General features: G+C 40.1%; 1 protein-coding gene across 7 annotated transcripts in view; it reads left to right on the plus strand.

The window, feature by feature from the left end:
* The window catches only part of LOC119654665 (insulin receptor substrate 1-like), a 120,408-nt gene that overhangs the window by 16,222 nt on the left and 82,623 nt on the right, over positions 1-21,563 (plus strand). The window contains exon 1 of one of the 7 annotated variants that reach the window (XM_038060169.1): positions 12,644-14,009. The exons of 5 other annotated variants lie outside the window; for them this stretch is intronic. The gene's annotated coding sequence lies outside the window, so the exon portion shown is untranslated. Of the gene's footprint in view, positions 1-12,643; positions 14,010-17,528; positions 17,625-21,563 lie in introns of those variants that run through there. One more of the 7 variants, XM_038060188.1, reaches the window with a different exon arrangement.

The raw sequence follows: 21,563 nt of genomic DNA on the forward strand, positions 1-21,563 counted from the left end.
ACACATTATTTGGTACAAAAGTGGCCATTTTCTTTGATGAAAAAAGTATTGTTGTTTACACTTCAATTAAATAATTTATACTGACGTTTGTGCCTATTGACAGTAGCTTTCCGATGAATGTTTAGAAATGCGGATCAATGGAATAAAAAACAAGCTACGCCATCTATTGTGAAAATCGACAGAACTTATTTGTAGACCTTATACATAAAATTTATTATAAATGGATATTTTTTCAATTGCAAGGAATTTCTTAAAAGACGATATGATAGTACCGTAAGCTGACTATGTTAGGTACGAATGGTTTCATGATTTTCTCATATGTAAAGCACAAGGTCGCGGTTCAAGTCTCACTGGTGGCAGTGGGATTTGTATTGTGATTTGACATCGGATACCAGTCGACTCAGCTGTGAATGAGTACCTGACTCAAATAAGTGTAATAATCTCGGGCGAGCGCAGTGCTGACCACATTGCCTCCTACAGTGTACTGTAGTGTACCGTTACGGTCTTGAATGAAGTGCTCTTACACATTTCATGTCCCTGATCAAATATGGATTGTTGCGCCAACGGTTATTATTAATATTAAAAAACTTTTATCATAATCAGAAATATATATATATATATATTTTTACATTAGGCGACCTAATAACAATAAACAGTTTTCAAAACAAAGGAAAAGTATAGCTTGCTTATAAAGTACTTTTTCCTAGTTCAATGATAAGATATTAATACCATCAAGCATAACTTTGTCAATGGAAACAGGTAATGAAAATATAAGCCGAGATAGCTTTGATTCTTTTATATTTGATAGTAAATTCCTTTAGGCGAAATTTCTTCATATTTACTCTTCGCATATTAAACGCTTCTCAGTTGCATGCCATATCATATCACTGTTTCGTGATTATTTGCTCGCTAAGGGATTGTTGTGAGATTATAGTTTATCTACAATGAAATATAAGAACTGTTAGCAGCAACATTAAATATGACTTGAGAAGAAAAAAATAGTCCCTTATGCATATATTCGCTTGTCTTTCATGATTTTGTAGGTTCGCGTCTATAAGCTGATCATTTATTTCACACTTTTTGTCTCCGTCCACTCTATTATGAAATCCATTCGAAAATTCCCTTTCAGCCAATAACAATTTAAGTGCCGAAGTTTATACGTTGTCCGTAATGAGATACTACACGTGACTACTGTTTGCGCTAAACGAATTCTGGGACTGAAATTACGCAAAATATGAATAAGTTGGCCAGTTGATATAAATAAGAAGCTTGCGAAGAGTTGGATAAAGTGCGTCATCGGGTTAAATTGCGCACACTCATAAGTCGCAAGTCACAGTCCATTGGAGTATTTAGCACATAAACTTGTGGGTGTCTCTCAAATTACAAAGAAGCTGGTACGATGACACCAAATGGTAATCTTCCGCCACGTACGCGTGTACATTAATTGAATATTTCCAAGATATATTTAACATTCTTAAGTAGGTGATAAATTTCTGTATTGCCTTTTGTATGGAAATATGTCAGAGTGAGTCTAGAAATCTCTATACAACCAATTAAATAATTAGTGGTAGTCAGCAACTTAACTTTTTTTTTGCTAGTGCAACGTTATCCACGCATTGGAATTAAGATGCACTCAAGAGTTGCAACCTTCAGTTACTGTATAAGGACTAGAATTGATTTTTTGAATATGCATACACTTCTCGACAATGGTTCGCTTTCTTCGATAGAAGCAAAAATTGGAGAACCACAAACTGGACATTCTGGAGTTGAGCGAGTTTCAATGATGGGGCTTTGGAAAGTATTACTCTCATTTTTGCGGCACTATGATATAGAGCGATACCATGACCGTCAAGTTGTGGATAAAATCCGGCTCAATAGGTTACAGTGGGCGGGTCACTTAACCCGTATGGATGGGGATGATCCAGCCCGGAATGTCTGTAAGGGCAATCTCTATGGTAGGAAAAAAAGACAAGGCAGACCTTGCCTGAGATGGAGCGATGGCGTAGGTCAGGACGCCAGACAGCTTTTAGGGGTATCGAATTGGTGGACCTCGGCGCAAAACCGGGGTGTCTGGAGTTCCTTATTAAGGCAGGCCTAGACCGGATACCGGTTGTTGCGCCGTTGATGATGATGATGATATAGTCTGACAAGTTTGTCGGAAGCCAGCATTTTCGATACTAATGCTAACGGCCTCTGAAAAATGCGTCATCATCGCCTGGAACTGGTTCCAGATTGGATTTGGATACGAGATTCCGTCCAGAATGGGAAGCGTCTTGTCTTATTTCCGATATAGAGGAGAAAACTAGACTATGCTCTGGACAATTGAAGGCACTCAGGGAGAGGTTTTATGAAGTTGACATTGTGATTGTGTTTGGTGATCTGAACGTTAGGGTGGCCTCGTCATGATTTGTGTTCGAGCTCAGAATCTGCCATAAGCTTATTCAGATCCTAACTGATCGACAACAAAAGATTAATCATCTCGATCACATCATCTTCAGCAGTCCAAAATGGTCGCTCTTATTAGCTTCGAAAGAGATTATCTTTTTATAGTGTTTTCATGATCGATTTGAATAACGGGTAATGGGAAGACTAGCTTACTGGCCGGAAGATATATGTTTTGAATAGTTCGCCAGCGATGACTAATAAGCAGTGAGTTGAAAATCAAAAGTGCTTTTCTCTCTGACGCTAGTCAAGTTGTTAATGAAGTTCCGAAGAGTCGTTATAAAACCTGTTTGATAACGAAAACGTGCAAGTGGTTTCAACGACTGATTTCGGCCACCAATGCACCCAAGGGAAGTAAACCTATCTAGCCTAGCGGCATGCTAACCTACTACTTCAAATTATACGAGAATTATGGAGAAATTTAATAGATTTTAATAATATTGCTCTAACAGCTCGGCTTTGTTTCGACTGGCTTTTTGGTGGCTTACCATCGACTTCGATATTCAGACCAATTTTTGCGAGTGATTTCTCGTTAGCGCAAATTACATAACCATACCACCGAAGACGCCTCTTTCGCAATTTTTCCACGGTCGGTGCAACCAATATCAATCGCGGATATCTTCATTATAGGTTTGATCAAAGCGTGCCACGCCGTTAGTCCAACGCAACATCTTCGTCTCCATTACCGCAAGACGCCGTTCATTGTCTTTTATATTCAGCCAACACTCAAAACCATCATATATACTAAACTCGGTAACTCGATATTGTTTGGCGCAACGTTTAATTTATTAGAACCTGCACTAACATTGAGCTTACCGCCATTATATTCGAGAAAGTTGTCCTCTGGCGACCGCTGTAAGGAGGTCATGATGAGATCTCCAAAAGAAGTAGGTGGGGGAGTCGACGTTAAAAATTTGAGGATTTTGTACATGAAGTGCAGCAGTCGCTGAATAATAATTCGATCCTTGATCAATATTTCCAAATTTTTGTTACCGCCATTCATTACAGTGTACTCGTACTACCATAAAGCGTTTAAACGCAGACGAATTAGTAATAAATACACCGTAAAACAATTGGTAATTTGCGTTCTGCTGTTTCTGATCCCAAGAGAATAAAGGTCCAACGCCCCTGGCGAAAAAATAATTTACCCATAGCAGTATTTCTGATCTGCATCATCTTGACTTAAACATGGCATGTGGGAGTGTGTGATGTTAAGCTTAGAGTGCAATGTCAGTCCCATCTAATGGAGTGTCAAACGGTGGTAATATTTTTAACAAGCGCAGAAGGAATAACAGGTATTTATCATCCCTTTTGGATGGTTTCCATTAGTCATAATCAGTTGTTCTTCGTATATATATATTGGGAAAGTTGGTTCAATGGAATCCTCATTAAAAACAAAGGAAAATACTTAATTCTTACTCTTAAAACACTTGCTGGTATCAGTCAATTATGGGAGAACGACACCGCAAGCTTAGCTTGTTCGACTTACGGATTAATATCAGCTTTTGCCGCTCCATTGTTAAGTGTAGATTTTTCCGATTTCTATCCGCGGCGAATGCTTTGGAAATATTTGGCGCTACCTTATTTTCAGCGTCTAACACCTCTTCGCATTTTCCCTTACGTAATATCATCTCACAGTTGTTCAATTTTACGATTTTCAATAGCCACTGATTGCTTTTTAAGGTTTTATGTAAAACACCCTAAAACCACCCCAGACTCCCTCCCTGCCCCGTGGAAGCGCCATAAGGTAATACATCACGTTGCGGAGTCAGCTCACTCTTTCAATCTTTCTTCTACACGCGGCATCGCGTGCCTTGGCGATGCATTGGGCTACATGCACGGCTCTTTCCGTAGAGGCGCCTGCTTTATCAGGTTGATCTAACCACACCTCTATGAAGGTCTGCTCGTCCAACGCTTTTGCAGACCAGCCTGAAATCTTTCTCGGTTTCGGCATGATAGGCCTTTGCCCTGTGGCTCGACATATACCTCAAAGAAGATTGTCTGGTGATCGCTGTGGGTGTAGTGCTCACTGACGCACCAGGACATACGATGCTCCAGCGCAGAGCTGACAAAGATCAAGTCTCCAACCGAACCTGACCCCCCTTTTTGAAAAGTGTTCACGGCACCTTCGTTATCCAAAACTATGTCCATCTGCGCAAAGGCTTCTAATAAACTGCGCCCCCTTGCATTTGATTCTCTGTTACCCCACTCTAGGACCCAAGCGTTGAAATCACCAACAATCAGCTTTGGACTTCGTTCCCTTGCGTCGAGAACAAGATTATCAAGCATTTCCTCGAATTCAAACAGTGTCAAAGTGTCGAAGCCACTGGCTGCCTGACTTGTAATACATTGTATGGCCTCTCGACCGCAAGCTCATATCGCCGCTCGACCAGTCGAATCTGTGACCCATATGCCACCGTGACGGTTTTGCCTACACTGGATCTTTTTAGTTCGAACATGAGATCCCCTTTCTGCGTTCTTCGGATTGTGTTCACATTTCCGCTCAGATCTTTTAGGTTGGGATCAGCTTTGACCTTTCTGAGTATCTCCGCATAGGACAGACTGCCCTTACTGAAGATAACAATCGCATCTGACCGACTTCGCACTTTTGCTTTTCCTTTCGCTTTTTTGCTGGTAACTTGCTTGTCCTTGATAAACTCGGACAGCTCAACTATTTTTGCCGCAAGCTGGGTGAAAGATAATTCCTCCGCATCGGGACTTTGCTCTCTATGAGCTCTGACAGGGTTACCCCTTTTATAAGCGCCTTCACTTTCGGCCTTTATTGACCTTCCCTGTACCGTATCCTTTACCATCTTTGGCATTGGTGGAGATCTCATAGTTGACGAGCTTTTGAATGGATTCACAATCATTGCCGACATTTGGAGCAATTCCACCTGTCAACGCAACTGGTGCTCAGAGGTGGCGGGGAGGAAGACGGGGCGGCATCCCTGTCCGCTGACCGAAAACCAATTGGCCGAGGAGAACCTCCATCTTGGGGCGTGATGCTGTAGGCGAATGCTCCAAAGGTCTAATTAGGGCGATCAGACCCGAGTCTGCACGGGGACTCATCTGAAGTGGCAATAGTCACGAAACCTTACCAGGGGTATACTGGTACCATGGGAACCAGAATAGCCCCTGAATTCGTGAAGCGTGGTGTTGCGTTTCAACACGGGTGCCGTACTCCTTAGGTTGGTAGAGATTTTGATAGGTCTTGCATCCACCAGTATTAATACTGAGCCATGCACTCGGTATAGACTGGTACCATAGTAGCTTGCTGCGGCGGGGCTCTGATTGTGGTCACAAAATCAATCCGTGTCTTAAGACTGTGGGATTAAGTCCACGAGACAGGTACTAACGTTAAGCCCGTTGACGTAACTGTCAACGCTACTGAGGTCGAGGAGGCAATAAAACGAATGAAATCGCGGAAAGCCACAGGACCTGACAACATCGCTCTGACCTCTGGCAAGCGAAGAGCTGGGCTCCAACACTGTGACTCAGTGAATTCTTTAGTCGGGTTATTCAAGAAGGAAGAACACCATCTGACTGGCAAGAAAGTACCACTGTTCCAAAATGGAAAAAGAAAAGTAGTCCAGCAGAATGTTCAAATTACCGTCCGATCCGGTTACTTTTCCATAGCATGAAGATTTTTGAACGCATTCTTGACGTATTCGCGAAATCGTTGAAATCATCATGAATGAAACCGGATTTGTCAAGAACTCTGGAACTACTGACGTAATACACGCTGCACGGTTACTCATGGAAAAACACCACGAGTAGCATCGCCCTCTTTACATTGCATTTCTGGATCTAGAGAAAGCGTTTGATCGTGTGCCAAACGAACTGATCTGGTATGCTTTACGACAACACTTAGTGCTCTATCACGATGGCGGGTGTATCAAAACCGCTTCGTGTCTCCGTTGGTGTTCATCAAGGAAGCGCCGTCTCACCACTCCTCGTCACACGGAACATCCAATGTCCAGCGCCCTAAACACTGTTTTATGCAGATCCTAGCATATAATAGCAAAAGTGATCTCCAGCAATTTGTCCAAAAATGGGATGATCGCCTCATGCAACACGGTCTCAGATTGAATCTAAACAAAACTGAATTTTTAACGACCGATCACCATGAAACAGGCACGATCACTGTCAGCGGCAGTGATCTGCCCAGAGCTAAGCGATTTAAATACCTCGGGTCAACGCTATCAGCCAATGGAGAATTGTGTTATGAAATTGCTTCACGCATTAACGCAACCTGGATGAAGTGGCGTTCCACAACTGGTATTCTTTGTGATCGACGTATCAACGAACGTCTCAAATCTAAAATTGACCGCAATGTCGTCCGCTCTGTCGCTCTCTACGGCTCTGAGTGTTGGCCGACTATAAAAGACAATGAACGGCGTCTTGCGGTAATGAAGGCGAAGATGTTGTGACGGACTAGTGACGTGACACGTTTAGATCACATCCGAAATGAGGATATCCGCGATCGTTATGGGGTTTCACCGATCGTGGAAAAATTGCGAAGGAGACGTCTTCGATCAGGCATTCAGTTGTGTCGTTGGATATAGTGAAAGGATTCTGTAAAAAGTTTCTATGAAATTCACCCTTTGTTGAAGCATTGCAGTTCCATTGTTTTTAATAAAATAAAATGAAGTGTTGTAACAGTGAACATTGTTGTTGTTAACATCTAAAGATCGTAGCGCAATGACGATGGGAGAGAAAAGGAGGCAGATTAGGGCTGAAGGTAAATACCAATGAAGTCGAGATTCTCAGTCTGACTGATCAATACAGTTGCTGCTCCTATTTGCATCAATGAACAGAATATCGATGGCGGTGAACAGTTTGCATATCTCGGAAACATTTTTTCTGGCGGCGGCACCGAACTTGATGTCGCTTGACGGATTAATATCGCTAAATTCACCTTCGATGTTTTGTCAAAAATCTAGAAATGCAACTAATTTATCACCAAAATCAAGTTGGGATTGGTTAATACGAGTGTTCTCTCTGTGTTGCTATGTGGTAATAGTACATGGAAAGTGACTGCCTCTGTTACACAGAAGCTTCAAGCTTTCATTTGCTGAGTTTGCCAATGGAAACCACTAACTCAAAATGGCCGACGATTGGGTCGCCTTAGAAATGAATGGCGCAGAACGATGGGAAGGATGACAAACTTCTTGAAAATTTGCGGGGTTCAGCTGAAGCACATTAAAGGATCCGACGACTATGGTATGTAAGTGTAGTTGACGTGCTTTGCTTCACATTTGCTTTTTCGTTTCCAGAGAACTTACCTTAAGTTTAATGTAGAATTGCAAAAATATAGGGCATAATATAGAGCCTAATCCCGGAAAGTTTTGTGGATATCCTATATAGAGGCAGGGCCTCTTTAGTATAAATTAACTGCAACTGCAGTGTCACATTTAATTGCATAGCTTGGTAAATAAAACAGCAACGGTTCCATCTGTAGCTTGTATATAAATGTGTTTCTACCTGATTCATACCTGAGACGCCACACTTTCGATTTCTGACTTGTTTTGTGTACAGAAATTAACTAAATCGCGTCCAGTACGCTTCGGTAAAGCTTGGATCGTCATAAAGGGCGTACATATAAACTTGCGGAGTCATTATTTGTGGAAATCATGGTCTTCTAAATGGCAATAAAACTGGTGGATGTTCTTATCAAGAAAAGCGAGGATGTCATTGTTGGGTATATCATATTTTGAAAATATAGTGACTCGAAAAATTAGTAGTTAATATGTGATGTGGTTGTATTTTCCCTCCACTATTCTTCGAACAGTTTCTGAGAATATTTCCAGTTTGTCAATGTGTTGAAACTTCTGCGTATTTTTATTGCATTTCGGTATTTAACGCTTATTATACCCCTTACAAGCTCCTGCCCCAGGACTTGATTTAGAATCCGCTTTCGGTTTGTCTTATTTTTTACATGGGAATGGAAAATGTTTAGATGGATTTAGCTTACCACGCCAACCGAGATTCCAACTTCCATTGGAATCTGACAATGCCCAGCATATCTTCAATTTCCTTGCGAATATTGTGGGTTAAGGTCTTGTTCTTTTATCCCGTGCCTACCGACGATAACGAGCACCTTAATGATTAGTTTTGAATTTATTTGTGCGTCTTCCCTTTATATTTATGTAATATTCTTAATTTTTCACCTTGTTACAAAGTGAATCCAGCTATAAACCACTCGTCTTTACTCTACGCGAGAAACTCGCAAAATTGATCACGCTGATGATGGAAGTTCAAAAACTAAGCAACAAAAGTATGAAATGCTTTGTAGATTTGTACAAGCTACAATATCAAATAAAAGGGGCAACAAATATCAATTTTGTAAATCCCTGTATTTACAAGTGAAAGTAAGTGTCATGACAGTCCCATTAAATAGTTTAGAAACTGATTGCTTATCTATCGTCATAGTTTTAACAGACGGAGTTGACAATTTTCCGGCAGAACTTCATGCGATCTTCATGGTGCATGACCAACTGAAGTCCTTTCAAAAACCAGATTGATTTTCGTTCCTCATCCAACGACGACATCAGGGTTAAGGTTATTGGTCCACCTGCTTGTTGTCATTGATTTTGAACGGTTTTTGACCGCATAATTTTGGATGCCTGTGTAGAGTAGAAATTCCGAATAAAGTATTTGTTATCATCAGAGCAGTATAAGGCAAGACATGGCTCTCTTAGAAATACTATTATATATGCTGTGATGATCAGTAACATGCTACATTTTATCTGTTTTTAGGAACACGGACAAGAGTATCTTCTGAATTATCGTTTACGGTGATTTTTGTAATTTCGGGAAAAGTGCAGGAGAACGAAACTAGAGAAGAGCTACGTTGCTCAATCTAAAAGAGCTTGCTCAGTCTTCTATCTGCACTGACGGATACGATATTACAGGAGTCGAAATACTACAATAAGTAGTGGACGACGTAGGAAGAGATTCTTTGGTTGATGCCTATGTTAAGCTCTGAGTCACATTACACATGATCCGCCTTTGTGATGTTGTCAAAGATCTAAAAGTGCTCTTGCTTAAAGCTAACATCAATCTGTGGTCGAACGACATGCGAAAAGAGACTAGTCTTCCTTCACAAAATTTTCATTATAATCATTTCTTGTGTACAATGCCAGTAATCTATGTTTTCTCCCGGTCCAAGGAGGTATGGGAAAATGAGTCCAGTTGTTTCATTAAGAAGCCAGGATTAGCCAGTTGATGAACTCACAAGTTCCCTTCAAATCTCAATTCTTTTCGAAGGTCAATTTTTATATTTGCATTTATCTGTGCAGAGCAAATAATACGATAAATAATATCACCTCTACTTCCCTCACAATAATTTATTTAACACTTATCCATGATTCGTTTTTGCAGAAACTACCTCGCCAACTACCAGCAAGTTGTTTATGACTACCATTTGCGACAGCAGAACAGCATGAATGCAAGTGTGGAAGTTCTGTAAGATTTATGAAGCTCGAACGTCCGGAACAGTGACCGAGCTCAGGTAAACGGGCTAGGATCGTTCCATACCTGCTAGTATACATGTCTGAGCACATTGTGTTCACTCCGGTGCCTCCCCCTCTCCCGACCGATTGAAATGCCTTCATGGCCTACGTCCGCATGCAATTTAGTGAAGACTACATCGTGGCAAAGTTTTGAACACCACTTTAAGGACTTCAACCCCTTTGGCCTCCCAGAGTTCAACTCTCAATTGGAAACATAAAGTCCAGCCTGCGCTCTGATTGTTTGATCTGGTTTTTTCCCTCCACGAGTTTGTTTTGATTTTATTCATTATTTGTGATTTATACGGTATTTATTGATGTGTGGAGTTTGTTTTCGCTGTCGGCGACTTATGAGCAAGTTGAACTTGTAGAGCTTGAGTGGCTAGAGTCGAGACCTTAGGCTTGGATATGGGACAAATGGCGGCGAGTTGGGGGTCTCAGTTGACACGGTAAATTAGTCGTTGGGAGAAGCTCTCTTCTCGAGCACTAACACCGACTTACCAACATGTAGCGAACCAGTCGAAGTTGGGGTCCAGTTTTGATAGTGTAGTGTGCAAATGAAGATAGCGAAAATATAAAGATGGTGTTACCGAACGGAATTTAGAAAAATGCTTCAACTTAATACATCTTGCGAATTTTTAGAGGAGATCATGAGGGCCGTTGTGCTACTTCGAAACTTAAGGTAGCAATAAAGTGTGACAATGTTCACGGAATTCAACATATTTTCTTGCAGTAAAACAATTTAAAAAACCTAATACAATTTAATTCCCGAATAGAATTCTACCTGGATAGATTATAGAAAAAAAATATTTGTCACCTGTCTTTGCTATCCTTCTTAGTTCTGCGATTGATTGGCAACAAATGCGAATTTGGAAAAGTGCGATGCAAAATCGATATACTCAGATAGCAACCGTATTTGAACTGTTTTGTTTATTTCCTACAAAGAGAACTTCTCCCATCGAAATTACAAGTGTTATCCCAAATTTGTCAAAGCTATTATAATTTGCCATTTTGTGTATGATCTTTTGGTACTTGTTTAATGGAACGATTTCGAGCTCGAATCCCGATTCTGGCTATAATATAATAATAACACTGATTTACACATTTTAATTTTGTTTATACTTTTGCCGAAACACCTTTCTCTTATTATACTAACTCCTACTGTTGAAATGTGGTGATTGGAAAAATTCTATAACGCCACTTATTTAATATGGGAAGAACTGCCTTTTTGTGGTCTCAAATGGTTATTTTTGATGAATTGTCTTATAGAATGTGTTGATTAAATTCTTATTATTTTTGTTACCGTTGCGCTAAAAAAGACCATTATTGGGATGTCTCCATTATTTTGGATTCTCACTGAGTAATCAAGATAAAAAGTTCGCCCCCTTTAAACCTTAAAAACATAAAAAAATCGCAAGAAAGAGGGTAGAATCAATATTTTTTTTTTTAATTTTATGTTTTAGGTAATTTTTGTTTTTCATTTTTTTAAACTAGGCCTGATGGATTATTTTGAATATTTTTCCTGTACTCAGTGGACTAGAAATCTATAAAAATACACATTTTGGCCAAAACGTCCAAAGTAGTATAATTGTTTGCGCGACAATCCAATTGAATCTGAGCCTTGAAGTGTGTTAGAGAACTTCATTCAAGACCATAACGGTCTCGAAAGTGGGTATGGACTTCCGATACCATTACCGTATGCCTGCCATGAATCAATTGCAAGAAAAGCGGTATTGTTAATGAGTGGGACGTACATAGATTTTAATTACTTCATATCAGTACATACAAGTTAAATTATACGTTTTGTAAGTCAAATTCAGAATTTTTCAAACCATTTTGAGAATTTTTTATTTCTAAATCAGAATTTTTAACTGAAAATTTCAATATTTTTATTATGAAGTTTCACGTACCACTGGGCAAAGATTGGATTAAGATTTTTTAGATATTGATTGCTACTAAGAGTTTAGAAGAGGACAGGAGAGTTGCTGCATCGAGTACAAGCTTGGGTTTTACGAAGTTGGAGATTAAAATTCTTTCGTCTTTCGGGTATCCGTTAAACCTAAATACAAAATTCTCAAATTGCTGATGGTTTTGTCGTGAGAGGAACGGCATCAGACGCTTCCTCACCTTACCTTTGCCCTTCGGAGGAGCAAAAACGTGGCTAAGTTGTCTGAGCTTCTTTCATTTGCTAACTTTCGAAGTACTCCTGCTTTACGTGACCCTGTCTGTGCAAACAGTAAGGTTTTGCCTCTTAATAAAAATCGGAGTGCAAGCGCCATGTGGGCCACCTGCTCTTATGAACTTCCATCCCAAGAAGGTGCTTTCAATTTGAATACTGCAAATTCCTGCACATCCCTACATATGAAGAGTTTAGATGTTATTCAGTACGATGTCGTCGATTACTGGTTGCTTCTAACAACCAGGCTTAATTTGCTACTTATAGCAAACTGTGGGCTGTAACACTGGCTGCCCCGTTGATGGGAGAGCATGGAGCTCCCCTGATTGTGTTGACTTGGCACTGGCTTGAAGCTCAATGTGCTGCTTATTTTGATCTGGGAAAATAAAAGTGAAAAATGTGTGGTTTCAATGACGACGTCGACGGCTGCGGCTATGTCGACGATCTTGTATCTTTTGTGGTGTGCAAACGTAAATATTGTACACACTTTGATTGTTTTGCGAGCATGCTAAAGACTATCAAATGGCCGGAGACGGGGCAGAATTGTTGCTCGTTAGTAGCTCGTCGCCAGCATTAATTGCGAGATGTATTTCCGATACGCGTCCGTGTTGCGCGTGTAGCTTTCGGGGGCTTTGATTGGAATTTGATTCTTATCGAGTTATCAAACTGTTCCGTATTCAGCACATTTCGGTGGCTTGAGTGCATTCCCGTGTTCGAGAATAGTCACACCGGCCCGGGTGATTTGGGGCGCCGCGATCGGTCCTAGCCTGTGTCTCTATTGCCAAATGTGGATTAAACCAAACAATTGTGCTGTGTCATTTGTAACATTACGGCCAGCGTGAATGTTTGCCAACGCATTTAGGTTTTGCGAGCCACGAAATTCGCCGCTCCGCAGCAGCGATCGTTGGACCCCAAAAGCTGCTCGACTTTTTCCGTCTCGACATACTTCTTGTGGTGGGTTGGGAAATGTGTGGTGCTGAGGCCAAATCTCGATTGGAGTATGTGCTCTAATTTGTGAATTACCTGCAAATGGAAGAATTGCGAAAATTGGCATGAAATGTGCCTCGAACCACTTCACGCCGTCTGCTTGGATTGGTGACGCCGCGGCTCCGTGCGATGGGAGTGGTGGAGTGGTGAACAGTGATCGACTCGGATGAGGAGTCAATTTGCGAATTGAAAAGGTGCACAAATATGTAAACATAATGGCAAATTGGAGCGAATGATTGCCTGAAATTGTGTGAAATGGAAGGAAAACGAAACTCGGCCGGCGGAAGATAATATGTGATAGAAGGGAACAGAATCGGCGGTGGCTTTGTCGTTCGCTATGAGAATTTATGCGAATAAAAATGTCGACGCTTGCGTAATCACTTTGCGGTTTTCGTACACATCTATTTTTTGTGTGTAGAGGCGTGCGATCGCGCTAGATTTTTCCGTCTGAATTCGAATCAGATTGAAAGTGGAGGAACGCTGTCCGGGCGGAATGAATGAATGATCGGGAAACAGGCGTGGATGGCATGAAAACCTGGGAAAATTGAAACCGGTGTCGCTGCTGCTCGGTGTGTCTGTGCAATTCATTGTCCTAATTTCGGTGTTAGAGGGCGGAATAGCGACGGGGGAATACATACACGACAACCGCCAATACACTTTGATACGTTCTACCAAAAATAACTGATAAAAAGTGCTAATCATAATAAGAGTGCACCAAACTTCACGGAAAGTGGAGAAAAGTCATTTTTATTTTTATCTCAATTATTTTCATGTGATTTAAATCTGCCTACAAATAACCGCGATAATAAATACTTTTATTTGTACCCCCACGACCCTGCCTGCCCCAAGTGCGGCTGGCAACTTCGCAGACGCACAGTGTTTCTCTTGCCCAGGTATGTGTGTTTAATTGTTGTTTCGTCTTCTTGTTGGCTGGTTTTCTGGCGATCGGTTATAACTGGGCATCTCTGCATCAGATCTTGCGTTCGCCCAAAATCGTGGCCAGTTAGAAAATGAACTTTTCAAAGGGGATTTCGGATAAAGGTTTTTGCAAATGCAATCAAAATATAATTCATAATAGTGAAAGTAGCGCGCTCTTAGGTTGAGTTAGAGTTGAGTAATGGCTGAACGATGATGGTATGTTTATTGTGTTGTGGGCAAAAACTGAGAAACGAGCTTTTCGGAATTTCATTGGAATGTTTTCGTAGATACATTTCAATGGGAAATTTCGATAATGACTTGGGAATACCATCAGTTAATTTTAGACATGGCGGTAGTAAGAAGGGGATAGAGCGTGAAGTGATAACGGTATTTTGAAGAAATATTTGATAGCGTGTTGTTTGGAAATGCTATTGAGTTGAATGCCTGATTTGCAATAACTTGTTCCTTGTCGTACTAGCGACTTTAATGCAATTAATATCTTCGATTCTCGATTCAAATTATGAGGAAGATTATATTTAGTGTTATGGCAACTCACCGCTTTGTCCGAATTAAATTTCATTCATAATTTTTCTTGCAGGTCGTAGAAGCGAACAGAAAAACGCAAAAAATCTTTAGGCCAGCAACCTGGGAAATCGTTAAAAAATTGTTGCTTCTGCCACATTATTTCGCCAATCTTACCACCATCTTTAGCTACTAACGGCTTTTATATGAATTTGAAAATGCATCCTTGATTTCGGCATTACAGAAACTTCTGTAATGGGCATTGTATTTCTAATAAAGATTCGGCTTGATTGATTATATGTTTCCCTTAATGACGGTGGGTCAAAATATAGTAGCCATCAAGGTCAAAAGTGCATTAGTTTGTCACATAACGTCCGTGAACTAAATTTAGTTAAAATAAAGTAAATATTTCCGAATTTCAGTATTTAGTAAACATACCTTATTCCCAATTAATGTTTTAACTCACCTACGCTCCGCTATGATTGTTAATTTCTCTTTGTTCAGTTTTCTTGTCACAATGTCCAGGCTACTATCTGACTAAGGGAATGTTTTATTGCTGCTTTTAGCTAAAAATTGGAGACAGTTCTGGCTTTATGACATAGGGATCCATTGGGAACCGAAACTGCATGGTTATCTTTTTACACATATACATATATCGTCAGTCCTTGACGATCCGAATTATTAGGATTATCATCTCCAGGTACTTTTTTGCCGTACTGCCACCTGCTAAATGAAGAACATCTGCAACAATAAGAACATGCTTAGAGTTCTTCCAGGATTGGCAATGCGGTATTCATGGTGTTGTTGTAAATACCATGTGTCTTCAAAACGACAGTCGTAAAGCTAAAAATAAATGATATTGCGACTGAATGGCATTGATCTCAAATTATCTCCTTTATACTCGTACTCTCAAAAACCTTTACTACCCTTTTGTCCATTCGTTCTTGAACTTTTTTGGTTTTAGATGAAAATTGAAGGCGCTACACGTTCTGCAGTAGGAGAAATCTAGTTACAACCTCCAGAGGAACAATGTCGCGTCCTTTTTTTTAAAAAAAATCTCAAAAAGTACGTGCAAATAAGCCTTGTAATGTGGTTTCCCCCCTTAATATTAGGTTGTTGCAAATGAAATGTCGGATATTTGAGTAAAATTTCAAAAAACTATAACTTTTATGAAAATTAATTTTATTAGTCAAAATAAGAACCAGCAGCTTCAATGCACTTCTCCCAACGAGATACAAGGGCATTTATTCCAGTTTCGTAAAAGTCTGGGTTTCTAGAGCTAAGAAATTCTTCAAAGGCACTTTTGACAGCTACTTCATTGCTGAATTGTTTCCCCGCCAAAAAGTGATCCAAATGCTTAAAAAAGTGGTAGTCGGTTGGCGAGAGGTCGGGTGAATATGGTGGATGAGGAAGAGTCTCATATCGTAATTCATTTAATTTTTGGACCGTCATTCTGGAAACATGAGGTCGGGCGTTATCATGGAGCAGTATCACTCCATCTCTGTTGACCAATCTAGGCCGCTGAACACGTAATTTCTCGTGCATTTCATCAAGTTGGGCACAATATTTCTCTGCATTAATTGTTTCACCACGCTCCAAAAACGAATAATGAATAATTCCAGATGCAGACCACCAAACAGTTACCATTACCTTCTTCGGGTGAAGGCTCGGTTTTGGCATGTGTTGTGGAGGCTGATCGGCATCTAGCCATTGCGCTGATCTGCGACGGTTGTCGTACAATATCCACTTTTCATCGCATGTCACTATTCTGCGCAAAAAGGGATTGTTCCTGTTGCGGTTGAGTAGAGAACTGTATATTTCCATTCGCAGCGTCATGTTTTGCTCGTTGAGTTCATGCGGAACCCACTTATCAAGCTTCTTCACCTTTCCAAGCTGTTGTAAGTGCCGAGATACTGTCGAATAGTGTACGCCTATTTTCTCTGCAATGTCACGAATCGATGATCGGGGATCAGATTCCACTATCAAACGCAACTCGTCGTTGTCGATCGATGGTCCTGGGTGTCCACGAGGTTCACTTTGGAGGGTCATGTCGCCTGATCGGAATTTTTCGAACCACCGCTGTGTCGTTCGTTCGTTTGCTGCGTCAACTCCAAATGCTCTGCAAATGTTTCTGGTTGCCTCCGCTGCGTTGTGACCAAGTTTAAATTCATATAGAAAAAGTAGACGTTTTTGACTCACTTCCATGCTTTTTTCTTTGAGTTTTACTTGGAATTTCAATGACGAGTGAAACTGAAATGACTCCTTGATCGAACGAACGACTATTTATACTCAATTATCCCATACCACCAGAGTCACCTTGCGGCAGTTTTAAACATTAAAATCATAACTAACTTCGCTTCATTGAAAAATCCGACATTTCATTTGAAACAACCTAATATAAGGTACCGTTTTCATTCTTAATAGTAATCCCAGATCATGACTGATCTGCCTCTATGTTTTACGGTCTTAATGGTGTACCTTTGCTCGAACGCTTTACCTTCAGGATCCCGAACATAGTGTTTTCCGTCTAATTGAAACAAATTTACTTTGATAGTTTTGAACCAAAGGATGTTTGCCCGATTTGCGCGTAGAATGTGTTTATGGATTCATTATTGAATATTGCCCGACACATTAACAGCTCTAGATCCGCTTTCGCTGGTTTGTCTAAAATCTGGAAATGCAGTTATATCAACTCCAAAAACAAGTTGTTGTTTTTGTTCCGTGGTAGTACCCTTTCTGTGTTGGTATATGGGAGTAGCATATGGAAAGTGGTCCTTATTACCAATCAAAGGCTCCAAGGGTTCATCTGCGTCGTATCATCGGAGTACGCTGGCCTGATACTATTCCACAGAAAACTCAATTGGCGCACAGGCCTGTTACCCGTACGCGATGTGATCAGCAGACGGAGGTGGCGGTGTGTAGGTGACATATTAAAGAGGAGCAACTGCTGATTACGCCGTGCAGTAGAATCCATTCTTCCAAGATGGCCGGTGAATCAGTCGCTTCAAAAACTCTTGACGCAGAACGACGTCTCAGGAAGTCCTGTGCCGAGCCGAAACGCATTTCAGGTAACTGCGAACGATGATGTGTAGGTGTGGTTGGCGAGCTATACTCCACCAAGGGGTGAATGACAACCATATATATAACTTAAAATAGCTTTAACCAATTTTTTCGCTTAATCCCCATTCAGTCCCTCTTATTTTCTGCAGCATTCCCAAAAAGATATATTGAGTTTGTCTTTTGTGAAAAACAAAATCTTATTAAAATGTTTATTGTCTTTTTGTCTGTTACTTATATTTTGTTCGCAAACGAATGCATTCATGGGAATTTGACGGACACTTGAAAACTATGAAGCTCCATGCATGCAATAAATGAATTTCATGTTCAACTTAAGGGTTTTACATATACTTGTAAAAGAAAATCATACTTTTTTTCTCCGAATATAGTAGGGATCTTATCTTTGACATCGGTTTCGAAAAAATGTTACGAGGAATTCAAAGAAACTATTCAAATTCAATTTTAAAATGAAAAAAAATATATAAAAGATCGTATCAAAATAGAAATGCAGGAACCTCTTTTGCCACTTTGTGATTTTTTCAGTTCCTGTGCAGATGTAAAAATTTTAGAAAGACATGTCCGCTTCAGCTCGGCCGTGCGAGCATCTAAGTTAGGACAAATACGTGTAAGATTTGCTTCTGTTAAATCAATCTCTCCGTGTTTCCGCTAAATATAATAATAATAATAATCGTTGGCGCAACAAACCATATTGGATCAGGGCTTTGAAGTGTGTTGGAGCACTTCATTTAAGACCGTAACGGTACACCACAGCATTATGTTGCACTATAGGAGGCAATGTTGTCAGCGAGATGCGAGATTATTTGATTTGACTTAGGTATTCATTCGTAGCTGAGTCGATTGGTATCCGACGTCATTCACGAAACAAACACCATTTCTACCAGTGAGATTTGAACTGCAACCTTCCGTACGACAGCTTCGTGCTCTAACCACTAAGCTATCCGCTAAAACCACACCCTAATGCTGGGAATGAGCCTAGGTGTCCATGGACCCTTCGAAGACTCGCCCCATTTGCATTGCCAGAGATTATTGGACTGTGATTTTCCAGCATTGTTGCGTTCTTTTTGCCACTCCATACGTCTTACATGATACAGTGCACTCATTTTTTTCGTTGTTTAGATCGCTTCCGTTTCCTCATCCGCCCGAGTCCAGCCGGCCTTTTCCAGTCACGTCATTATCACTCTCATTATCTCCGTAGGTCTCCACATTTTTTGGATGCTATGCTATAACAAATACGGCTAGGTGATCGGCAAAGCCGAGAATCGTACCCTCTTTTGCTGCGGGAAGCACAAGCACACCATTATACGTAACATTCCACAGCAGGCGAGTCAGTACCAAGTCCTATGGTGTCCCCGCTGTGACGATGTATTCTTTGGGGTCTTCATCCGTCTCGTATCCGAGAGTTCTCTCTGAGTGGTAATTTTTTATCAGACTCACCAATTAATGGAGAACATCTTCAGTGCTGGAAAAAGTATTTGCCCTTCATCCTAAAGTTACAAAGAAGGTATAGTATTGCCAAGGTATTAGAATTCTTAACTACCGTTTTACTCAAAAACAATTCGCTATTTACATGTATGCCAAAAATAATTTTATTTACGAAATAGGTTAATAACACAACAGGAAAATAGACCAAATGTTTCATTTGTTGTAAAAATTGACGGGGAAAAGTATTCGCTCTTAAACAGTTTTACAATTAAAATTGTAAATTTAGTACTTTGTGTGACGTCCGTTAGCTTTGATTATGTGTTGTAAACGATTGGGTATGGAGTGTACTAGTTTTTTAGTATATTGTAGAGAAATGTTCTCCCATTCTTCTGTAAGTGTAATTTTTACCTGTGTTTTTTGGATATTTCTTGTTGCCGAAGGCATTTTTCTAAATCATCCCATAAATCTTCTGAGATTGAGATTGTGGCAGAATATTGAGGGTGTGAGGAAGGTTATACAAAACCCATATTCCAACGTGCCAAGCCGTTGCTCGTGATCGTTGTCATGTTGGAAATAATTCCCAAGATCTAGTTTTTCAGCATTTCTAGAACATAACGATAAACAGTTTTATCCATATTTTGCTCGATAAAAGCAATTTTTAAACTCTAATTAGGCGCGGAGTGTCTTCAAACATGTGTATGTCCATCCCATTGAAAAATGTATTTTCTCTAGTCTGAGAATAAAACTGTGTGCTTTTCGTTTGGTACTGCTTTGGAAACGCAGGTTTTTCATTTGATTCACTTTCCCAATGCATGGCTTTTTCCCTGGGAACTCGTGAAGTATTGGATTGGTATTCCAGATTATTCTAGGGCACACTTTTTACCAAATTCTGTTCACACACCCTTGTAATTTTATAGATGTTACGTTGGCTCTATTTTAACATTATCATTTTTAGTTCTTCGCGGGGAGTTAAACTGTATGGACGTCAAACCGATAAGCACTTTCCAAGTTTTGGGCATCATAAAACCTATTATAAACACTTCTTACTGTACTTTTATTTCTATTAACTATTTTTGCGATTTCATTGAATGGTTTTCCATTTTCAAGATGATTTCACGGCGCATTTTTTTCAAATTTCTAATTGACGGCAGTCGATTTAAAATGTGGCCTCACAATTTGCCAAAATTTGTTAGGCGCGATTCATCGAAAACTGTATCTTTCGTTTGCTGGCCATCAGATATCAGTGCATATCGTAAAGGACTATTTGTTGTCTATGTTTGGACGAGAGCGAATACTCTTTTCCGTTAATTTATGTAATAAATGAAAAATCTACTTTGTTTTCTCGATGTCTTACTGTCCTATTCTGTAAATTAGATTATTTTTGGTATGCATATACAAAGTGAATTGTTTTTGAGTTAAAAGTTAATTAAGAATTCGAATACCCTTGTAAAGCTATACTTTCTTTGTAACTTTGGGATGAAAAGCGAATATTTTTTTCTGGCAATGTACATTTAGCAGAAAAATTCTGCGTACACCTGCTGTCAATAAAATGATACTGTTAAAAAACCAAGATGAAATAAAATATTTCCAGATTTTTTTGAATACATTTATTACTTACTTAAAGTACTACCTGCAGGCAGAATTTTATTAATTTAACCTTAACAGTCTTTGAGAAATTGTTACCTTTTACAGCGTAAAAAGTCTGCGTTAATAACTTGTTGTAGGCGGTTAGGCAGCTTTGCTGTCTGCTCGGATGAAATTTTCCCCCTCTCTTTTCTGAGGATATTTCTCAACATTTCTTTGCTGATTATATTGTGTTGAGGAATTCTTCTCTCGAATCAGTCTCATAAATGTTCAATGGGATTAAGGTTTGGAAGTTGTGGAGGTGTATGAAGCTGTTTTGGGGCATTATACAGTTACCAGAGCCTCACAATTTGGGCTCTATGCTAGGGATCATTGGAAATAATAGTCCTTACCCAAGCGGAGATTTCGCGCACTTTGCTCGCATTATTCCCTAAAATATTATATTATATAGTTTACCCATTGTTGACTTAATAAACTCAACGTTACCCACGCGGTTAGCCGATATACCTCCCTAAGCCATTACTCCACCACCACCGTGTTTCACCTTTGGAAGTAAATTTTCTTTTTGGAATGTTGTTCCTGATTTCCTCCATAGTATTCAAAACGATTTGGGATAATTTACGTACTATTTAGTAACGACAAGGTGTTTTTTTTCGATTTGTGTGTGTTTGAAGTGGGGGAGAGGCAAAGCAGAGCACTCAGACCTTAGTGGTCCATTGCACTCGATTCCCCCGTTTAATTGAATATCCCGGATTCGTTTATGTATCGCAGGATTTCCGTTAGTGGATGTGATGCTGTCCGCTGCGGATGGAGCACTTCAGCACCAAAAATCAGATGTCTGATGCGCCCGTAAGCGGGGCACTCACACAGAAAGCTTGACTATCGCTACAGATTGCGATGCGCCTGCCCTTCAACCGCTCGTC

This window comes from Hermetia illucens, chromosome 1 (genome assembly GCF_905115235.1).
Source record: "Hermetia illucens chromosome 1, iHerIll2.2.curated.20191125, whole genome shotgun sequence".
Taxonomy (NCBI): domain Eukaryota; kingdom Metazoa; phylum Arthropoda; class Insecta; order Diptera; family Stratiomyidae; genus Hermetia; species Hermetia illucens.